The 11984-nt window shown below is 44.2% G+C and overlaps 1 long non-coding RNA gene across 1 annotated transcript; it reads left to right on the top strand.

Moving 5' to 3' along the window:
• The first annotated feature begins 1475 nt into the window (after positions 1-1475).
• LOC116360166 (uncharacterized) lies at positions 1476-2622 on the top strand. Its single transcript, XR_004206953.1, has 4 exons — positions 1476-1550; positions 1994-2163; positions 2318-2391; positions 2505-2622. It is a non-coding gene; the product is annotated as an uncharacterized LOC116360166 (long non-coding RNA).
• The last annotated feature ends 9362 nt before the right edge of the window (positions 2623-11984 follow it).

Here is an 11984-nt window from a genome sequence, read left to right as displayed (position 1 = left end):
GCTTTAGGAAGCAGGTCAGACGCTTTATCCTGGAGGGTGTATGCTTTAGGAAGCAGGTCAGACACTTTATCCTGGAGGGTTTATGCTTTAGGAAGCAGGTCAGATACTTTATCCTGGAGGGTTATGCTTTAGGAAGCAGGTCAGATACTTTATCCTGGAGGGTGTATGCTTTAGGAAGCAGGTCAGATACTTTATCCTGGAGGGTTATGCTTTAGGAAGCAGGTCAGACACTTTATCCTGGAGGGTTTATGCTTTAGGAAGCAGGTCAGATACTTTATCCTGGAGGGTGTATGCTTTAGGAAGCAGGTCAGACCTTTATCCCGGAGGGTGTATGCTTTAGGAAGCAGGTCAGACACTTTATCCTGGAGGGTTTATGCTTTAGAAGCAGGTCAGACACTTTATCCTGGAGGTTTATGCTTTAGGAAGCAGGTCAGATACTTTATCCTGGAGGGTTTATGCTTTAGGAAGCAGGTCAGACACTTTCTCCTGGAGGGTTTATGCTTTAGGAAGCAGGTCAGACACTTTCTCCTGGAGGGTTTATGCTTTAGGAAGCAGGTCAGACACTTTCTCCTGGAGGGGTTTATGCTTTAGGAAGCAGGTCAGACACTTTCTCCTGGAGGGTTTATGCTTTAGGAAGCAGGTCAGACACTTTCTCCTGGAGGGTTTATGCTTTAGGAAGCGGGACTTACAGTTGTCTGTGTGTGTAGGGAAGTGGAGTGAGGAGGAGGAGAGGCGTCTATCGGACAGTGTCTATGCCCTGGCGGGTGTGTGTGTCGGGCCGTGCGGTGACGGGCGGGGTGTCGTGGGCGGCTGTAGCTGATCTGGTGGGAACGCGGTCGGAGAAACAGTGTCGCTCTAAATGGCTCAACTACCTCAACTGGAAACAGAGTGGAGGGACGGAGTGGACCAAAGACCAGGATCTCAGCTTAGTACACAGGTAGGGAGTGGTCTGGGTGGTGGTATTTGGGTGGTTGGGTCTGGGTGGTGGGGTTGGGTATCTGGGTGGGGGGTGTATCGGGTGGTGGGGTGTATCTGGGTGGTGGGGTGTATCTGGGTGGTGGGGTGTATCTGGGTGGTGGGGTGTATCTGGGGGGGGGGTGTATCTGGGTGGTGGGGTTCTGGGTGGTGGGTTCTGGGTGGTGGGGTTCTGGGTGGTGGGTTCTGGGTGGTGGGTTCTGGGTGGTGGGGGTCTGGGTGGTGGGGTTCTGGGTGGTGGGTATTTGGGTGGTGGGGTGTATCTGGGTGGTGGGGGTCTAGGTGGTGGGGGTCTAGGTGGGTAATTACATTTATTAGAAAGCAGAATTCAAACCAGCTTTATTGATGAAAGTACCTTTATCTGGTGTCTACTTCTTCTGGCTTACTCTCTCTCGGTGTGTGTGTGTGTGTGTGTGTGTGTGCAGGATAGTGGAGTTGGATGTGGATGATGAGAATGAGTTAAGTGGGAGGAGCTAGCGGGGGGGTGGAGCAGTGTTCGCTCTCCTCAGTGGCTCAGATCTAAGTGGTGGAGCATCAAGAGACAAGTAGCAATCACAAGGAACTGCCCTTCCACGGTACACACCCTGGGCTCACCTCTGACCCTACCTCAGACCCTTACCTCATCTTTTCTCACCTCTGAAGCGACCCTTACCTTTCCTCACCTCTGACCTTATCTCTCATCACTCCTCACCTCTAACCCCTTACTCTGACCTCTCCTCTGACCCCTGACCTTACCTCTCATCATTCCTCACCTCTGACAGCTGACCCTTACCTCTCCTCACCTCTGACCCTTACCTCTCCTCACCTCTGACCCGACCTCTCCTCACCTCTGACCCGACCTATCCTCACCTCTGACCCTTACCTCTCCTCACCTCTGACCCGACCTCTCCTCACCCCTGACGCTTACCTATCCTCACCTCTGACCTCTCATATCAGTATCAGCAACATGTTAAATCATACATGTTAACAACTAGTGATAGTGTTACTACTGCAGATAATACTGTGTGTTTGTGTGTAGTGTTACTGAAGGGTCTTCAGGAGTTGATGGAGACTCAGGTGCCGTTAGGGGTGGGCACTGGGCCAGGTAGCCCTTCCCTGCAGATCCGAGTCACGCGATTGGAGGAGTGCTGTAGCTCCCCCCCCGGCCCGTCACAGCACTGCAGATCCCCCTGCAGATCACACACCTGGGTCAGTACAGGGGAGGGGGGGAAGTAAGTGTGTGTAGTGACTGGTGTCTCTATCAGCCTCAGACAGTGCTGTGTGTGTGTGTGTGGTGTGTGTGTGTGTTGTGTGTGTGTGGTGTGTGTGTGTGGTGTACTGACTGGGTCTCTATCAACCTCAGACAGTGCTGGTGCCAGTGACACAGAGACCATCACCCTCAACACTGCTGCTCTGCAGACCTTACAGATCCTACCTGTGAGTTGGATTAGACCAAAATATTACCTTTTAGATGTAGACACAATGTTGATGTAATCCTCTTTTAATCTCACTATGCTATCACAACAATCACTGTGTGTGTGTGTGTGCAGTCTTTCCACCTGCACCCTACAGGGACTCCAGGGACATACTTCCTTCAGACAGCAGCCAATCAGAGCCTGCCGCTCAGCCTTTCCAGCAATCCCACCGTCACACTGACGGCTAGCTCCTCCCCCTGTCCCCAGAACACATCATCCTACACAGCCTCTCGGTGAGTGTTAGGGATGGAGCCACATTTACAGAATGGGTCAACTTTCAGTGGACATCCCATGAGTGTCTTTCAGAACCCTCTTTCAGAACCCTCTTAAACCCCACCGGTTTAGTTTGGTTTTGGTTGTCAGACATTTAGTTAATTCCCTGTTTGAGCGATAAGTAATCTAAGTAATCTAGTAATAATAATCGAATCAGCTTTCTGTACAATAGAAGATATTTAAACCCAGACAGCTTTTAGAGAAACACTTGTGACCGATTATTATAAATAACATTTAGTCTCTCAGTAATATTATGATAGTAATATACCCTGGTGAACTAGTCCTTGTTAGTAATATACCCCTGGTGAACTAGTCCTTAGTTAGTAATATACCCCTGGTGAACTAGTCCTTAGTTAGAATATACCCCTGGTGAACTAGTCCTTAGTTAGTAATATACCCCTGGTGAACTAGTCCTTAGATAGTAATATACCTGGTGAAATAGTCCTTAGTTAGTAATATACCCCTGGTGAACTAGTCCTTAGTTAGTAATATACCCCTGGTGAACTAGTCCTTAGTTAGTAATATACCCCTGGTGAACTAGTCCTTAGTTAGTAATATACCCCTGGTGAACTAGTCCTTAGATAGTAATATACCCCTGGTGAACTAGTCCTTAGTTAGTAATATACCCCTGGTGAACTAGTCCTTAGTTAGTAATAACTGGTGAACTAGTCCTTAGTTAGTAATATACCCCTGGTGAACTAGTCCTTAGATAGTAAATATACCCCTGGTGAACTAGTCCTTAGATAGTAATATACCCTGGTGAACTAGTCCTAGATAGTAATATACCCTGGTGAACTAGTCCTTAGTTAGTAATATACCCCTGGTGAACTAGTCCTTAGTTAGTAATAATATACCCCTGGTGAACTAGTCTTAGTAATATACCCCTGGTGAACTAGTCCCTTAGTTAGTAATATACCCCTGGTGAACTAGTCCTTAGTTAGTAATATACCCCTGGTGAACTAGTCCTTAGTTAGTAATATACCCCTGGTGAACTAGTCCTTAGTTAGTAATATACCCCTGGTGAACTAGTCCTTAGTTAGTAATATACCCTGGTGAACTAGTCCTTAGTTAGTAATATACCCCTGGTGAACTAGTCTATAGTTGTAGTTAGTAATATACCCTGGTGAACTAGTCCTTAGTAATATACCCCTGGTGAACTAGTCCTTAGTTAGTAATATACCCCTGGTGAACTAGTCCTTAGTTAGTAATATACCCCTGGTGAACTAGTCCTTAGTTAGTAATATACCCTGGTGAACTAGTCCTTAGTAGTAATATACCCCTGGTGAACTAGTCCTTAGTTAGTAATATACCCTGGTGAACTAGTCCTTAGTTAGTAATATACCCTGGTGAACTAGTCCTTAGTAATATACCCTGGTGAACTAGTCCTTAGTTAGTATATACCCCTGGTGAACTAGTCCTTAGTAATATACCCCTGGTGAACTAGTCCTTAGTTAGTAATATACCCCTGGTGAACTAGTCCTTAGTTAGTATATACCCCTGGTGAACTAGTCCTTGTTAGTAATATACCCTGGTGAACTAGTCCTTAGTTAGTAATATACCCCTGGTGAACTAGTCCTTAGTAATACCCCTGGTGAACTAGTCCTTAGTTAGTAATATACCCCTGGTGAACTAGTCCTTAGTTAGTAATATACCCCTGGTGAACTAGTTTAGTTAGTAATATTACCCCTGGTTGAACTAGTCCTTAGTAATATACCCCTGGTGAACTAGTCCTTAGTTAGTAATATACCCCTGGTGAATAGTCCTAGTTCTAATATACCCTGGTGAACTAGTCCTTAGTTAGTAATATACCGCTTTTTACATAAAGTTTTTTTTAAATCTGACACAGTGGTTGCATTAAGGCGAAGTATATCTACAATTCCACGCATAAGACTTGTATCTTTTATCAATGTTTATTATGAGTTTTTCTGTAAATTGATGTGGCTCTCTGCAAAATCACCGGATGTTTTGGAAGCAAAACATTACTGAACATAACACGCCAATGTAAACTGAGATTTTGGATATAAATATGAACTTCATCGAACAAAACATACATGTATTGTGTAACATGAAGTCCTATGAGTGTCATCTGATGAAGATCATCAAGGTTAGTGATACATTTTATCTCTATTTCTGCTTTTTGTGACACCTCTCTTTGGCTAGAAAAATGGCTGTGTTTACATAATCGTTTGGTGTGCTTTCATCATATAATGTTTTTGAAATCGGACACTGTGGCTGGATTAACAACAAGTTTATCTTTAAAATGGTGTAAAATTCTTGTATGTTTGATGAATTTTAAATATGAGATTTCAGTTGTTTGAGTTTTGTGCCCTGCACTTTCACTGGCTGTTGTCATATCGATCCCGTTAGCGGGATTTCAGCAGTAAGACGTTTTTAAACATCATCCCTGTCTCACCTCACGGCCCCGTGGAAAGTAATGTGTGGTGTGTTTTTTTAACCAATTTTAACCGCACACTTGTTGTTTGTGTACATGGATTTTTATAATGTCGTATGTTTTTTCCCCCAACGCACTTTCTAATAATTGTATTGTAGACCCTCATGCCAAATTGAGTCAAAGGCTTTTTTGAAATCAGCAAAGCATGAGACGACTTTGCTTTTTTTTGGTTTGTTTGTTTGTCAATAGGTTGTGCAGGGTGAATACATGGTCTGTTGTACGGTAATTTGGTAAAAAGCCAAATTGACATTTGCTCAGTACATTATATTCACTGAGGAAATGTATGAGTCTGCTGTTAATGATAATGCAGAGGATTTTTCCAAGGTTGCAGTTGACACATATCCCATGGTAGTTTTTGGGGTCAAATTTGTCTCCACTTTGTGGATTGGGGTGATCAGTCCCTTGTTCCAAATATTGGTGACGATGCCAGAGCTATGGATGATGTTAAAGAGTTTAAGTATAACCAATTGGAATTTGTGGTCTGTATATTTTATCATTTCATTGAGGAGACCATCAACATCACAGGCCTTTTTGAATTGGAGGGTTTGTATTTTGTTCCTTCAATGTAATTGGAGAATCCAGTGGGTTCTGGTGTCTTTAATAATGGTTTCTAAGATTTGCATTTGATCTTGTATATGTTTTTGCTGTTTGTTCTTTGTTATAGGGCCAAAAAGATTGGAGAAGTGGTTTGCCTATACATCTTCGTTTTGGATAGGTAACTCTTTGGGTTGTTGTTTGTTTGGTGTTTTCCAATTTTCCCAGAAGTGGTTCGAGTCTATAAATTCTTCACATACATTGAGCTGATTTCTGACGTGCTGTTCCTTCTTTTTCCGTAGTGTATTTCTGTATTGTTTTAGTGATTCACCATAGTGAAGGTGTAGACTCAGGTTTTCTGAGTCTCTATGTTTTTGGTTAGATAGGTTTCTCAGTTTCCTTCTTAGGTTTCAGCATTCTTCATCAACCATTTGTCATTGTTGATTTTCTTCTACATTTTTTAGATTTGATAGGGAATATACTGTTAGGTTTCAACTGCCAAGTTTACACCTTCCCTACTACAGTGAAACATTTTGTCCAGGAAGTTGTCTAAAAAGGTTTGAATATGTTTTTTGGTCGGTTTCCACATTACGTTCCTTCTGTCTATAGCATTTCTTAATATTATTCGGTTCCTTTGGCTTTGATGCCTGTTCTAGTAGACTGTGATTTTGCTGTGATCTGATAGGGGTGTCAGTGTCAGACTGACTGTGAAAGCTCTGAGAGACTCTGGGTTGAGGTCAGTGAATAAGTAGTCTACAGTACTACCACCAAGAGACGAGCTATAGGTCTCTCTCTCTCTCTCTCTCTCTCTCTCTGTCTCTCGCTCCCTCTCTTTGTATCTCTCTCTCTCTCTCTCCCCTCTCTCTCTCATTCTGTCTTGATCTCTCTCTCTCTCTCTCTCTCTCTCTCTCTCTCTCTCTGTTTATTCTTTCTCTCGTTCTGTCTCTATGTCTCTCTTGCTCTCTCTCTCTATGTATCTCTCTCTCTCTCACTCCCCTCTCTCTCGCTCTCTCTGTATCTCTCTGTCTGTCTGTCTGTCTGTCTGTCTGTCTGTCTGTCTGTCTGTCTGTCTGTCTGTCTGTCTGTCTCTGTCTGTCTGTCTGTCTGTCTGTCTGTCTGTCTGTCTGTCTGTCTGTCTGTCTGTCTGTCTGTCTGTCTGTCTGTCTGTCTGTCTGTCTGTCTGTCTGTCTGTCTGTCTGTCTGTCTGTCTGTCTTTCTACGTTAGCAGCATGTGTCCCCTGTTGTTAGTTCCAGTAGATCTCTGTTTGTGGTTTGCTAACAACCTATAATTCCTTGTTTCTCTTCCTCTGAGATCTGCCCTGGTGGAGGCTTCCTCAACACAACAGTATGTGTGAATCTGCAAGGTAGAGTCTATGTTTACGTATTAGGCATTTTGAGCACAGTGGTAGACAGTAGTGTTTGTTTGGCGGTTGCCGTGGTAAAAACAGAGAGAGTAGAGCTGGCTTCAGGTCAGTGGTGGCTGGTTGGTTCCTCCTCTGGAGAAGAAGGTGATGAAAACACACACACACCACATCTGCTCGGGAGCCCACCAGCCGCTCACTGGCCAACAGATAAACAAGTGCGCTCCCATCTCCTGGGGAGGTAACCATAGCAACCTCTCTTTCTCTCTTTCACTCTCTCTCTCTTTTTCTGTCTCCTTCTCTGTCTCTGTTCTCCCCCGGCTGTCCTGGAGGCAAGACAATGGCAGATTCCAATGCCAGGCCGGATTCACTTTTTTAGGCTATGATCAAAAATATTGCACTATAAAATACATTTGGGACGCACACCCTTTCTCTCACAACAGAGAAAAACAACACATTCACCAATGTGATGTCAGAGGCATTTTACTTGAAACAACAACAAGGGAGACAGACCACTATGACAGGAGAATCTCTCTTTTTTCTAGAATGAGGCCAATTTCCTTTATCTCCTTTTGATGAGTGGAGAGGAAAAGGGGATTTCATGGCAGCCAGTTAAACCTCTAATCCAGGGGTTCACCCAGTCCTCTGCACTCTCTCTCTCTCTCTCTCTCTCTCTCTCTCTCTCTCCCTCTCGCACTCTCTCGCTCTCTCGCTCACATGCTCTCTCTCTCTCTGTCTCTGTCTCTGTCTCTGTCTCTGTCTCTGTCTCTGTCTCTGTCTCTGTCTCTGTCTCTGTCTCTCTCTCTCTCTCTGTCTCTGTATCTCTCTCTCTCTCTCTCTCTCTCTCTCTCCCTCTGTCTCTCTCTCGCTCTAACGCTCACACGCTCTCTCTCTCTCTCTCTCTGCTATTTCTGACCCTCAACACGGGGGCCCCTTAGTCCACCTGTAGTCCCTGTTCACCCCGACTGTGTGGTTGCGCACAGCTTCATTAAGTTTGCCGACGACACGGTGGTGGTAGGCTTGATCATCGATGACAATAAGACCACCTACAGAGTGGAGGTCAGAGACCTGGCTGTGTGCAAGACAAAGGAGCTGATCGTTGGCTACAGGAAACGGAGGGCCGATGGATCTGAAGTGGAACGAGTCGAGAGCTTCATGTTCCTCGGTGTCCACATCACTAAGGATTTATCATACTCCAAACACACCAACACAGTCGTGAAGACAGGAATCTGAAAAGATCCTCAAAAAGTTCTGTAGCTGCACCACTGAGAACATCTTGACTGCCTGGCATCCGACCGCAAAGTGCTAAAGAGAGTAGTGAGGACGGCCCAGGTTATTGGTAACGAGCTCCCTGCCATCCGGGACCTCTATACCAGGCGGTGTCAGACGAAGGCCCTAAAAATAGTCAAAGGCTCCAACCACCCAAGTCATAGACTGTTCTTTCTGCTACCTTCACGGCAAGCGGTACCAATGCACCAATTCTGGAACCAACAAGACCCCGAAGAGCTTCTACCCTGAATACGGCTAAATAATTAGTTAAATAGTTAAACAATCGCTACCGGTCTGAATCTGCAATTTTTTTGACTGTTTTTTTTTCTACTGTTTACTGTCTGTCAGATTATTCTTAGTTGTACATATCTACCTCAATGACTCGTACCCCTACGCATCTCCTAGGTACTGGTACTCTGTGTACATATCTACCTCAATGACTCGTACCCCTACGCATCTCCTAGGTACTGGTACTCTGTGTACATATCTACCTCAATGACTCGTACCCCTACGCATCTCCTAGGTACTGGTACTCTGTGTATATAGCCAGGTTATTACCTCGTACCCCTACGCATCTCCTAGGTACTGGTACTCTGTGTACATATCTACCTCAATGACTCGTACCCCTACGCATCTCCTAGGTACTGGTACTCTGTGTACATATCTACCTCAATGACTCGTACCCCTACGCATCTCCTAGGTACTGGTACTGTGTACATATCTACCTCAATGACTCGTACCCCTACGCATCTCCTAGGTACTGGTACTCTGTGTACATATCTACCTCAATGACTCGTACCCCTACGCATCTCTAGGTACTGGTACTCTGTGTACATATCTACCTCAATGACTCGTACCCCTACGCATCTCCTAGTTACTGGTACTCTGTGTACATATCTACCTCAATGACTCGTACCCCTACGCATCTCCTAGGTACTGTACTCTGTGTATATATCCACCTTATGACTCGTACCCCTACGCATCTCCTAGGTACTGTACTCTGTGTATATAGCCACCTCAATGACTCGTACCCTACGCATCTTCTAGGTACTGGTACTCTGTGTATATAGCCAAGATATTACCTCGTACCCTACATCTCCTAGGTACTGGTACTCTGTGTACATATCTACCTCAATGACTCGTACCCTACGCATCTCCTAGGTACTGGTACTCTGTGTATATAGCCAGGTTATTACCTCNGTTACAGTGTTAACAAGTACAGAGCGGTCTATTTAGTTTACCAGCCAGGTAATTAGGTGATATCAATAGCACATACACATATTGTATCTCAAATGGCACCCTATTCCCTGTGGGCCCTGCTAAAAATTAGTGCACTATGTAGGGTATAGGGTGCCATTAGGGATGTAGACATTATGATGGAATTCTCTGAGAAGAATAATTGCTACAAACCCTCTGTGGTGACCTGAATGTTCAATAATATGTTCTGGTCACTTAACAGACTCTTCTATCCAAATGGACTTAGTAGATAACACTTCATATAGTCAGTATATCTGACTTGTGCAGGAATCAAACCCACACACCATTCTCCGAAACCAAACTGACCAATAAGAAGCAATAACAAGCAATAAGAACCAATAGGGACCAATAAGAAGCAATAATAAGCAATAAGAACCAATAAGAGGCAATAAAAACCAATGAGAAGCATATTTTTCACAGGTCAACCTCTACATCCAGATCCTTGTCATCAGAATGACATCTCAGGCCAGTGTCCAGTCCTGGAGCAGAGAACAGACCAGAGCAAGCATGCTTATGCCTGGGTGGGGCGTGCTATGAGAGTGCTCTGTGCTCTGTGTGGATCTGTGCTGGTGTGAGTGTGTGTATATGGGGGGTGCTTGGTCAACTCAGAGACTTACACACTCTGACACCTGACATATATGGTCTCCAGTCCACCGCCCACAGCTCTACATGTCGTGGCAGCAGGAGCTGACTACAGTCATCTTCTCTCTTTCTCTCTCACATTCAAGCTGCTTTATTGGCTTGAACAACGTTGCATCAATATTGCCAAAGCATCAATGTATACAATATACATTGTAATAAAATAATGAAGAAAAATAATATAAAATGGTAGTAAGTAATAATACAAACAAGTAAATAAATAATACAAATAACAACAACAAAATGGGAACAGTCAATAGAAGAAATATAGTAAATAATATGAACAATAAAAGCTAAACAGGAAAATGAACATGCTACTATTATTACTACTAATATGAATTCTACCACCACTATTATTAACACTAATACTACAACTATCTCTACTACTACCATCACCACTAGTAGCACTTCTACCTCTGATATCCCTACTACTACCATCACCACTAGTAGCACTTCTACCTCTGATATCCCTACTACTACCATCACCACTAGTAGCACTTCTACCTCTGATATCCCTACTACTACCATCACCAATAGTAGCACTTCTACCTCTGATATCCCTACTACTACCATCACCACTAGTAGCACTTCTACCTCTGATATCCCTACTACTACCATCACCACTAGTAGCACTTCTACCTCTGATATCTCTACTACTACCATCACCACTACTAGCACTTCTACCTCTGATATCCCTACTACTACCATCACCACTAGTAGCACTTCTACCTCTGATATCCCTACTACTACCATCACCACTAGTAGCACTTCTACCTCAGATATCCCTACTACTACCATCACCACTAGTAGCACTTCTACCTCTGATATCCCTACTACTACCATCACCACTAGTAGCACTTCTACCTCTGATATCCCTACTACTACCATCACCACTAGTAGCACTTCTACCTCTGATATCCCTACTACTACCATCACCACTAGTAGCACTTCTACCTCTGATATCCCTACTACTACCATCACCACTAGTAGCACTTCTACCTCTGATATCCCTACTACTACCATCACCACTAGTAGCACTTCTACCTCTGATATCCCTACTACTACCATCACCACTAGTAGCACTTCTACCTCTGATATCCCTACTACTACCATCACCACTAGTAGCACTTCTACCTCTGATATCTCTACTACTACCATCACCACTACTAGCACTTCTACCTCTGATATCCCTACTACTACCATCACCACTAGTAGCACTTTCTACCTCTGATATCCCTACTACTACCATCACCACTAGTAGCACTTCTACCTCTGATATCCCTACTACTACCATCACCACTAGTAGCACTTCTACCTCTGATATCCCTACTACTACCATCACCACTAGTAGCACTTCTACCTCTGATATCCCTACTACTACCATTACCACTAGTAGCATTTCTACCTCTGATATCCCTACTACTACCATTACCACTAGTAGCACTTCTACCTCTGATATCCCTACTACTACCATCACCACTAGTAGCACTTCTACCTCTGATATCTCTACTACTACCATCACCACTAGTAGCACTTCTACCTCTGATATCCCTACTACTACATCACCACTAGTAGCACTTCTACCTCTGATATCCCTACTACTACCATCACCACTAGTAGCACTTCTACCTCTGATATCCCTACTACTACCATCACCACTAGTAGCACTTCTACCTCTGATATCCCTACTACTACCATCACCACTAGTAGCACTTCTACCTCTGATATCCTTACTACTACCATCACCACTAGTAGCACTTCTACCTCTGA

This window comes from Oncorhynchus kisutch, unplaced genomic scaffold, assembly GCF_002021735.2.
Source record: "Oncorhynchus kisutch isolate 150728-3 unplaced genomic scaffold, Okis_V2 Okis07a-Okis12b_hom, whole genome shotgun sequence".
Classification (NCBI taxonomy): domain Eukaryota; kingdom Metazoa; phylum Chordata; class Actinopteri; order Salmoniformes; family Salmonidae; genus Oncorhynchus; species Oncorhynchus kisutch.
The sequence above is the reverse complement of the archived record's forward strand: the minus strand, read 5'-3'. Positions and strand labels throughout refer to the sequence as shown.